General features: G+C 47.5%; 1 pseudogene; it reads left to right on the forward strand.

Annotated features, from left to right (window-relative positions):
- Positions 1-371: 371 nt before the first annotated feature.
- Positions 372-10466, forward strand: LOC138520473 (keratin, type I cytoskeletal 47 kDa-like; annotated as a pseudogene).
- The last annotated feature ends 761 nt before the right edge of the window (positions 10467-11227 follow it).

An 11227-nucleotide genomic window follows, 5' to 3' on the forward strand; every position in this document is an offset into this window, starting at 1 on the left:
CTGAAAAGTATTCTGCACCCCGCCCGTCTCCCGCCCCAACATCACAAACAGACTCAGCCCAACAGCACATATGGGCAAAAAAAAAAACAGGGCTGCTTAATAATTGCTATAATTGATCATCTAATAGGCAAGAGATAATAAGTTGGCAAAGGCTTTGTGCCGATATGAGAAACAGCGTGCAGTTTGTTGACACACCCTGTCCCATTTGTATATAAGGAAGACGCGTTTCCACAGCACACAGTCACCTCCTCTGCTGCCTTCCTAGATCAGGTGCACCTGTGCTAAGACAACATGTCATTCGGTAGCTTTAAGGGAGCCTCCTCCAGTGGGTTTGCAGTTAAGCAAGCTGGTGGTGGTGGAGGGTACGGTGGTGGAGGGCACAGTGGTGGAGGCAACGGGCACAGTGGTGGTGGAGGGTACGGTGTTGGAGGGCACGGTCACGGTGGTGGAATGCGCGCTGGTGGAAGCTTTCATGGAGGATCCTTTGGGGTATATGGCGGTGGATCTGCTGCTGGTGATGGCATGCCTGCATGGGTCCAAGAGGGAGGCTTTGAGGGTGGTGCCTTTGGGGTCCATGGCAGTGGCTTTGCTGATGGTGCCGGTGTTGGTTTTGGTGCTGGAGGTGGTTTTGGTGGTGGCTTTGGAGGTGGCCATGGTGGTGGCTTTGGAGGTGGCCATGGTGGTGGAGCTGGTGGCGATGGCATTCTCTCCGGCAGTGAGAAAGAGACCATGCAGAACCTCAATGACCGCTTGGGCATCTTCATGGGCAATGTAAAGGCTCTGGAGGATGCCAATGCTGAGCTTGAGCGTAAAATCAGAGAGTGGTATGACAAGCACAAGCCCGGGGGCTCGACTGGAGAAGCTGCTCAAGACTACAGCAAGTATTACCAACAAATTGCAGATCTTCAAGCTAAGGTAAAGCAATATTTCAAATGCCATTCATTGTAACTTTACCTGTTTCCCTATTGTGGGTATGCATGTAGCTGTGATGGTATGGGACTTAAAAAGCAAGTCTAGCTGGGTGACACCAGAGTGCTATACATAGGTGATGCACCCAGGGTGGCTACAGGTAGGGTGTGGGTGAAGCAGAGGAGCTGGAATGTGCAGGGGGTGCAGGGGAAGGAGCAAGAGGGCAGGAGTAGGGTTTAGTGGAGTGATCAGTGACTGGGGTGATGTTCTCTGAAAGGTAGTGTGTTAGGTTTAAGTGTGGAAAGGAGGAATCCTGCCTGATCAGCATTGTTAACTTGTTCCAAAGACGAGGCAGGAGAGAGCAGCAGGAGGGGGCATTTTCTTTTCCCACTCAGTGACCTTCATTTTGCTTCTGCCCTCTCTCTCCCTGTGCACTTCTTTTTCTCGCAGGTGCTTTTTTGCCACCATGTGACCTTGTCCTCCTTCCTACAACGCGTGCATATGAAGCCTGCAACATCCTTCTTCTCGTTTGTTCTTTATTTCCTTCCTCCACTTCCCTGGGTCTCTGTCTTTCGATTGTAGCCTCTTGATTTGCAACCCTCATTATCGTACACTAATCATCTCCAAAATGTTAACACCAACCACACCTGCAAGCACCCATGCATTCCCAGACACCAGTGTCTCGCTACTTCGGGGTACAACCCTCCTAGGCCAGAGGCTCTCTAGCAGTATTTCTAGGTCATGGATGTGTTCATGCCTGTTGGCACAGCTCCCAGTATAATGTGTACCGCAGTCTCATCTGGAAACCACCGGCAAGGCACTAAGCGCCTGATGCATGGAACTTCTAGCCTGCTGCAAAGTCCTTTTGCACTGTGCAAATGTTTCATGAATTATGCCCTAAGAAACATGTTACTATCTTCCCTTATTGGCAGCATCAACTCAGGTGCCACTTGGTCACCCTGCTGCCTTATAAATACACATGACCTGGCACCCCAACTCTGCCCTCTCGGGGATCACACATCACTTGTCCACCCTAAAGTGCTTCCCTTCTTTGCAGGGAACCGTGTCTACACTCATCCCTAGAAAATAAGGAGAGGCTGATAAAAGAGGGCAGGCAAATGACATGTATTGCCACAGATGTCAGCAAAGTTGATGATGCAAACAATGCGTTACTTAATGGAATGATATGATATAATATTTGTATCGCGCTCGTGCACAAGTGTTTCAGAGTGCGGCAAGGGAGGGGAATAGGGGAGAACCTTCCCAAAAAAGTCGGATGGAGTAGGTCAGGCTCCCATCCACATATCTGTGTTTAAAACATGACTCCAAGGGTCATATTGCAGAACCTTTGCAGTAATGTAAGTGCACAATTGCATGGTGTTATCACTAGGTTTGCCCTGGTGCAAAGATTTATGTGTTTCCACTAGGACCATTTTTTTTTCGGGTGCTTATACCATGGCAAACTGCACTTCTCATGGTTCAATGGATTTTTAACATGCCCCAGTGGTATTAGAAATAGTGCACACTTTACCCATGTGCCAACACAGTGGCAATGTGCACCTGTACCAGTGCAACGTGTCTGTAATCTGGCCCCAGTCGTAGAGGCTCAGAGGTATTCTTAAAGAAACGGAGGCCTTCTTATTTTGCCTGGACGTTTCCCAGAGATCTTCCCGCCACTCTCTGTGGCCATATTGGGATGTCTACACATTTCCTGCCTGATTTCTCTCTCATTTTGATCTGATCCTTCACCAACAGACGGCAGCAGAATCCTACCTGTCTTTTTTATTCCAGCAATTTATGGCGATCTGATTTGTCAAACAAGTTGTTTCGCCCCAAAAATACAAGAATGGAAGTATTGTGACTTCTAAAAACATGCAATAATGTCCTAAGGTATTGGCTTGGTAGGTTAGTTCATCTTCCAAAAAGTGAACCACAGCACTAGTTACAAACAAAAAATCAGGTCACAAATGGTGCATATCTTTCTAGACCCTGATGAAGGTGAAACTGTGACACTGAGGCAACATGCCCCGAGGTGGCGGGTTAACCCTGTAGGCAACGACCTGCTGCCCAAATTAAGGGACCGAGCACAGCGAAGAGAGCAGCGCTGGGTGGAGGGTGGGTGCAGAGAGCACTCGGGTTGCTCCGAAGCCAGGCTTGCATTGGTAGGTACAGCCAAGGTTCGGAGCAACCTGATTGGGTCTTGCACTTGCTGAGGGGGCTAATGAAGAAAATCTCTATGGTCACGTGGCTCATTTCACACCGTCTCATTTTCCATTCAAAGGAGTTTGATTAACACTGACACTCTACAACCTGTAAAAAGTCACGTCATCTCTGGTCAAATATTTGTTTGCAGTAAAAATAAATATGAACACAATTGCTTGAGAATAAACATACTACAAATAATCTGCTCTCCTCAAAGTAAGACCCCAAGGCACCAGGTGCTACCAAAACCAAAACGTGCACTCAAAACTTTCCTGCTCAGTGGCACCAGGCCAGCACTTACAGCACAGACTTTTACTTCTCAGAATGTTTTGCCATTTCCTTTGAAATGTCATAATCTCCAATTTCAGGAACACCTACATTGCTGCTCCCAAAAGAAATAGAGCCCCGGGCTGCTGAGCTACTAAGTCTGGGCAATTGTTCAGGGAGCAGCTTCAAGCTCCCAAAACTTAAATAGGACGTGATTAAGTGAAAACTCAGGAAAAGAGGGTTCTGTTAACCTGAGAGGGTAATTCCTTACTTGTAATCAATGTGTTGGTGAATGCAGTAGGGGGATGTCAAATGAGTGGCAAAAGAGGCCTGCACCACTTTCAGCTGCTTCGCTCTGACGGCCATCACAATCCAAAGGGGGTTTTAATTAAATGACTATTCACACAAGCCTTTACCTCCCAAACTCACGCATTAAAACCATTTCCATCTGTACAGGAGCAGATCTAATTGGTAATCTTCTAAAGCCGACAGTATGTGTTAAGTTATGTTAAAGGTTCTTGTAGCGCGCACTGTCACCACATGGGTGGTCCCTTGGCGCTCTGTCGGCTCTGTAAAGCGAGAGTGCTATGGGGTGTAAGTTAGCAGGACTGAGCGGGAGAAAAGAGCAAGGGAGCTGTGATGTGCTTTTGGCAGTTTCCGATCAGTTTACACCGATGGCTGAGCACAGGTGTCATTTTCGGTTGGCAGTCGGCATGTGCTGTTGTGCGTGACTATGTGTGGTTTGTTTAATTGTTATGGTGATATATAATGAAACAACCCACGTGCTCGGCACACGGTGCCCCATCTCCAAGCACAGATGATACTCAAAATGATTCCATAACAACAGGCCTTCCTGAAAGAAGGCGCTTTATCTTCTGCCAGACTGTCTTACCCTGTACATGTAACTGCATTCTAAAGCGCCCAGATACCTCTGGGTCAGGCACGCTATATAAATAAAATAAACAAACAAACAAGAAAGGCTGACTAGTGCCACGAGAAATGAGTAGCACTTTTTTTTACCTTGGCTAGCACTTTGTGACCTTGACTAGAAATGTGTGACATGCCTAGCACTTTGCATTCAGGCTGACAAATCGACGTCCTACTAGGGATGTGTCAGTTTTGGCTATTAGGTAGAGCTTAAGCGCCACCTATTATCCAAAACCATTGCTTTATAGTACAACTAGAAGGAATATTATATATGATGAGCAGCACACACTTGTGGAGGTTTGATAATGTACACACCCATTGAATTCCCTTGGCCAGGCTAATCATTATGGCCATTCCCACCTACTACCCGACCCTCCTCATTCAATACCCATCCTCCTAGGATCTCTCTGAGATGGATTTATCAGGCAGTAACATCAAACGCAGTGCCCTAAATTCCTACCGTTATTTCAAAGCAACCTCCAGAGATTGAACGGTCTAATTGCAACTATAAATGTGCTACTACTATAATAATATTCTCTTACCCACGTGTTCTGTCAGCTACTTGGTTTATAAGCCTTCTGTAGATCGTATAACTGAAATCATGTTCACAATAAGCATTGGCAAAGCCAGCTGATGTGCCCTGTGTATAGATATTAGACAGGCATTTGCCAGGCACAGCTTTCAGATGCCCAGGTGCTCACATTATTTTGCAGCAGTTACCATCACATGGGCAGCAGTGCCTAAATGGCTATCTCATGCCTACACCAAACCCCAAACTGTTGTCTTTTCCAATGCTTGTTTTGTGTTATCCTTCATTGAAATGGTCCAGCGTAGGCTGTAGACTTCCTCCACAACTCAGCACACACAGAGTTGGTTGACTGTTGTGACACTTAGAAGGTAAAAGCACATTGAGGCAATGCAGCTCCATGTAATTAGGGGGTAAGCTGGGGCCAGGCTACAGAAACTTTGCACCGGTGCAAGTGCAAAGTTGCACGGTATTAGCACTACGGCAAAGTTTGCCCTGTTGCTAAAAACGTGTTGCCCTATTGCACTGGTGCAAAGCTTCTTCACTCCGGCTCCTGGTGTGCATTCCATGTCATCTGCAGTGGAAATTCTATGAAACAGAAACATGCATACAAGAAACCTTGTACTCACTCTGCTTGCAACTTGTGTTTGCAGATCACCGCTGCTGAAATCGCGAATGCAAGCGTCATTCTGATGATCGACAATGCCAGCCTGGCATGCGAAGACTTTAAGCTCAAGTGAGTAAGCACCACACGCCAACAGTGGCGCGTCCTGATGCACCACCAGTTTAAAAAAGCCCCGGAAAAATATCTGTAATAAGGCAATGCCCCCACCTGACACACAAGCCACAAGACCCTCGTCTAATATGGGTGCTCGCTCGCTCACTGGCGGCCATTTTAGAACAGCAGCTATGGATTTTTGGTGCCAGCTGCAAGACTCTCACTGTAAGGATAGCTACACGATGGGCGAGATGCTTCAATGTGGGGCTACTATAGATACATGAATGTGCATTATCGTGCCTAAAGTCCATAAATAAAAAGATACGTGGAACATTTAGTAGAGTTTAAGCCAACGTGACATCAGCAGAGCAGAATGTATTGGGGGTGCCTTTCTAACATGGCCACTTCTAAAGAGCGCCCACGTGACCTGTTGGAATATGCCATTACAGTACATCAAAACATAGGTGCAGTTTGGCATTGAAGGGGTGAGCATATTTAGTGTCCTAGCCCTTCAAAGTAAAAGGAAAAAGTCAACTATCACAAAGGGATATCTGTTGTGGAGGTGGGAAAACCAGGGCTGGACTGGCCTGTAAGGAACTCTGGAGATGTGCTGGTAGCCCTCTGCACCCTGGGCAGGGCTGGACTGGCCTATAAGGAACTCTGGAGGTGTGCTGGTAGGCCTCTGCACCCTGGGCAGGGCTGGACTGGCCTATAAGGAACTCTGGAGATGTGCTGGTAGGCCTCGGCACCCTGGGCAGGGCTGGGCTGGCCTATAAGGAACTCTGGAGATGTGCTGGTAGTCCTCTGCACCCTCGCAGGGCTGGACTGGCCTATAAGGAACTCTGGAGATGTGCTGGTAGTCCTCTGCACCCTGGGCAGGGCTGGACTGGCCTATAAGGAACTCTGGAGATGTGCTGGTAGACCTCTGCACCTTGGCAGGGCTGGACTGGCCTAAAAGGAACTCTGGAGATGTGCTGGTAGGCCTCGGCACCCTGGGCAGGGCTGGACTGGCCTATAAGGAACTCTGGAGATGTGCTGGTAGGCCTCGGCACCCTGGGCAGGGCTGGACTGGCCTGTAAGGAACTCTGGAGATGTGCTGGTAAGCCTCTGCACCCTGGGCAGGGCTGGACTGGCCTGTAAGGAACTCTGGAGATGTGCTGGTAGCCCTCTGCACCCTGGGCCTCCTTTATGAGGTAACCTATTTTATTTCCAAATGTTCTCATAGGAAAAGAGTGGGGCTTTCTGAAAATGCACAATATGGTGTCACTTTGACAATTATTTCCTGGGCCTCTTTCGGTTCCTAGTCACACGAGGGGAAATAGAGCAAGAGTTCAGTGAAAGCCTGTAAGACTGTAGCCCTGCTGTGCACACATTATTTGCACACGTTATTCGCACACATTATATGTGTGGCCCCTTATATTTGACCAGCAAAGTGCAGTTTTTTCCAAAACTCCAGAGACCTGCAAGGCAAGACCAGTTTCAATTTGAATTTGGGAACAACACAAGCAAACAAGAGTTAAGGAGCACGTGGCGTTCAGAAGTACGTGCCTGCACGTTACCACCCTCTGTGCCAATCTGAGGTTCTGTACCTTAAATCTCCTTTCTGAATGAAACCTCCTTGCCGCCAAGCATGGCTGTGACACCGGGGACTTTAGGCCCAACAGGCTTCTCAGCGCTAGTTAGATGGGTTTCAGTCAGGAGCTAAGAAAGTGGGATGATCGCCTTGACCTGTCAGTGTTTTTCTTGACATGTTCCCAGGTATGAGAATGAGCAGAAACTACGCCAGAGCTTGGAGGCAGATATCAACGGCCTGCGCAGAGTCCACGACGACCTGACCCTGTGCAATTCTGACCTGGAGACCCAGGTGGAGAGCCTGAGGGAGGAGCTGGCCGCCCTCAAGAAGAACCACGAGGAGGTATGTGCGTCATTTCCTGGTGGCCTTAAGATTGTCCACGGTGCGAGTCACTGCACATATTTTTGACTCAATGAATGACATGGTTGGATGTCTTCTAGACTGCCTCTTCTATCAGGGTATATGGATCAGGGACACACGCTTTGGAATGCTGCTTGCCACCTTATCAATTCCACGCACCTCAATTCTATACACGTCTGCTACTTTGTCACTATCCACCATGGCCAGAAATCAATACAGGCCCATTTTGCAGATGGCCATACCCTTCTGGGGCCTTCTTGGTAATTTCAGAACACAGAATGTAGACTTGTGAGACGATTCACGAAATGGACAAACCATCACGAGGCATTTTACAAAACTGATCACAAATCAGTTTTACCCTGAAAAGTCGATAATAGTGGAATAGGGTGATGAGCTGAAGAGTACACGTGTGGGCTTGAGGCAACAGCATCAGAGCCTGCATCTCTTGCTGGGTTATGTGAGGGGGCGGTATTGTCAGTACCTGGGCTATACCCAAACGATGACCTGTGGTGATTCCTCGCGTGCAGAGACGGGGTTACAGAAGCATGTTAGCTGTTTAGAATCAGTATTCTTTGTGACTTTTTCCACTACAGACACAGTGCATTTAAAAAGATGGCTGCAATATGCATGTGTCCGCTCTGTGCAGTCTAAGCTCCAATAGCGTAAAACAGAGACACCTTAGTGGCCACGTTTTCTGTTCCCCATCTTCGCAATGTTGACTCCCCTTGGTTGTTTGAAGGAAGCGAAGAGTCATTCTTACTTTGAATTCAATAGCTTTATTTACTTTTGGGTACCTGATCTGATTACTTTGCAGGTAGCCTAATCAATATCCAGGCATGTATCACTTTTTGAGAAAAAAAAATAGCAACCTTGCTTTACCCACTATGGTTTATCTACCCTACAGCTCTACGGAGGTTCTGAACTATGCATCCCATTATCATTAACCATTCACTGTGCTTGCTAGGGCTGATGGGAGTTGTAGTCCAAAATATCTGCTGAGCCACACCACTTGCTGTGATGCTGGGCCATTGTTTTCCATAACTTTGCTTGGTTCCCTACCCTGCAGTGAATTTTATTTCTGTTCCCTTGACAACTAATCACTCATCTCAATATTTACTTAGCACCACAAATAATATTGTTTAACAAAATTCCAGTGATAGATGTAGAGCTAGAATGGCATTTTGGTTCTTTTGGAATGTCGGTTGTGTTAACTGGTTGCTTGGCTTTCTCACTCAGGAGATAAAGGGCCATCAAAGCGTCGCTGCTGGAGAACTCAGTGTTGAAATGCGTGCTGCTCCGGCCATTAACCTACTCGACGCCATGAACAAGATGAGGCAGGAATACGAAGCCTTGGCAGAGAAGAACCGACAGGAGGCAGAAGAGGAGTTCAAGCAAAAGGTGAAGGCCTCATTGCTAGCCAAGATGGCCGCCAATGCTCAGCAGAGGAGACCACAAGCCCAAACTCAATTCTGTCTGTTTTCACTTGCAGAGCGAGAAGCTGAAGCAGGACATCTCTACAGGGGTGGAGCAGGTGCATTCGAGCAAGAGCGAGTCCTCAGACCTGAAGCGCTCATTGCAAGCACTTCAGATTGAGCTGCAGTCCCAACTGTCAATGGTATGCAATGGTTCATCTTGGTGGTGGCCCTCCTCTGCCTAGTGTAGCTGCAGCAACCGTGCTGGTATGCCGGGATGCTCTGCCAGCTTCCAGCTGTGTTATCTGAATAAGGAGTGTGAAATAACAAATACAAAACAAATCTCATTTCAGTTTTTGAGAATTATCATGAGTAGGTGCAACAACACATCTAATAACTTCATTTCTACATATCTTGCTACAGCATACAGCTGCAAGTAACACCTGGCACTAGGAGCCAATTCAAAGATAATCAGTGTGTGTGTATATATATAGAATAGTATAAGGCACTTGGCAGAGGGCCGACCCGGTCCTTCAAAGTTCTTCTGAGGGGAGCTCATAGCACTGGCTGTAATCCAGGGAGGTATGTATGTGCCCAAACAGTAGATGAATACACTGAATGCCAGCACACATTCAGTTCACTTGATGTCCTCTATTCTGAAGCATGACAGACTCTACTTGGTCTCCAGCTTGCACAGTACTCCTGCTCCTCTTAGTACTGAATCTCTCCCAAGTCCATGCTAAGTCCTGTGCAGAGCCTAACTCTGCCTACACTCCTGCTAGAGAATGTTTCCAGGCTCTTTGTCTGACTAAACAGTCCACCATGCCACCCTGTCAAAGGCTTTTTCTGTTGACCATATCAGGGTCATGACACGCAGGAACCCAAGCCAACAAACTTGGACATTATACCAGAAAAATGTATTTTCCATCTCATCGAAACAGCTAAATGGAGCACGCTAGCGGCAAAATATAGGCTGTGATCTTGTCACTCACAAACATCCGCTTGCCATAAACACTACGCATAACGACGCAGCTCCTGAGAGATGATATACTTCTCCTGTTCATTAACCCATAACATTCTGTGTCAATCTTACAGAAAAGCTCCCTGGAGCAGCAATTGGCCGAGACAGAGGGCCGCTACTGCCAACAATTGGTCACGCTCCAAAGCCAGATCAGCGCCGTGGAGGAGCAGCTGACCGATTTGAGGAGCCAGAGTGAGCACCAGAGCGATGAGTACAACGAACTCCTTGACATCAAGTCACGGCTGGAGCAGGAGATTGCGACCTACCAACACCTGCTGGATGGCCAGGATGGGTAAGGAAGAGCCGGCGTGACCAACCGTGAAGCAAAGCCTCATGCCATCTTCAGATGCCCAGGTGCATCACATGGAAAGATCTCGTATTCTGCCCACCCGATGTTAGTCGTGAGGGGTGTGGCATTCACCAAAACAAGAGCCAACACAAAACACGACCCTGTTATTAGTGCACAACATTCACCTGAATTGCAGACGTCACCTAACGAGAAGTCTCCATTCAATGTGGCTATTTGGTGTCACTGTCAGTCTTGCCTTTAAGTCGATACTTCTGGCTCGGGAGGTAAACATCCCACGAGAGAGATGGGATGTAGGAAGGGACAGACACCCTGTTGGTGTTTTTTGGCTTTTTTACCCACCGATTGGCAGCCTGAGGTCAGGCTAGTCTCTGGGGACATTGCCACCCACAACTTGCCCCTCGCTGCCCAAACAAACACATCTGTGGGGTCTCTGTGACTAGCTACGTGCTTTCAAAAGGGTATCACTGTCATTTCAAAGCAGTCATACGAAGTTCAATGACATATCTGTAGCTGTGAACCAGCTCTTAGCACAACAAGCATTGACAATGCCAACCGTTTGGGCTTTTGTGTAGGCATTTGAAAGGCACTTGCCATGCACAGCTGCAGCGGTGTCAACTGGTGTCAACTGGCCATTGGTGGTAGCAGGTGCGAGTACCTGGACATCTAATAGCAGTGCTCATAAATCGAGTGGCTGAAGGCAACCTGCTACAGACATCTGTAATAGACCAGCAGCGGGTGTACTACTCCAATTAAGTCATAAACTCTCAGAAGTCTGATTTAAAAAAAAAAACACTGGCTGGCACTTCGAGTGCAAAGTTTGACAGCAAATCTTGAATACAACGAACCCAATGAGTTCCCATGAAGCGGTGTTTAGCTTGGCCATTCGCAGTTAATGGGTTGGCAAATAACCTAAAAACACCAACCAGCTGTGTGTCCCTCTTCATGTAGAATTAATTCCTATCTGTACTCTGATGCAATAGTTTAGGTTTCTGGTTGTCGCAA

Source organism: Ambystoma mexicanum, chromosome 13, assembly GCF_040938575.1.
Source record: "Ambystoma mexicanum isolate Mex_15411 chromosome 13, UKY_AmexF1_1, whole genome shotgun sequence".
NCBI lineage: Eukaryota > Metazoa > Chordata > Amphibia > Caudata > Ambystomatidae > Ambystoma > Ambystoma mexicanum.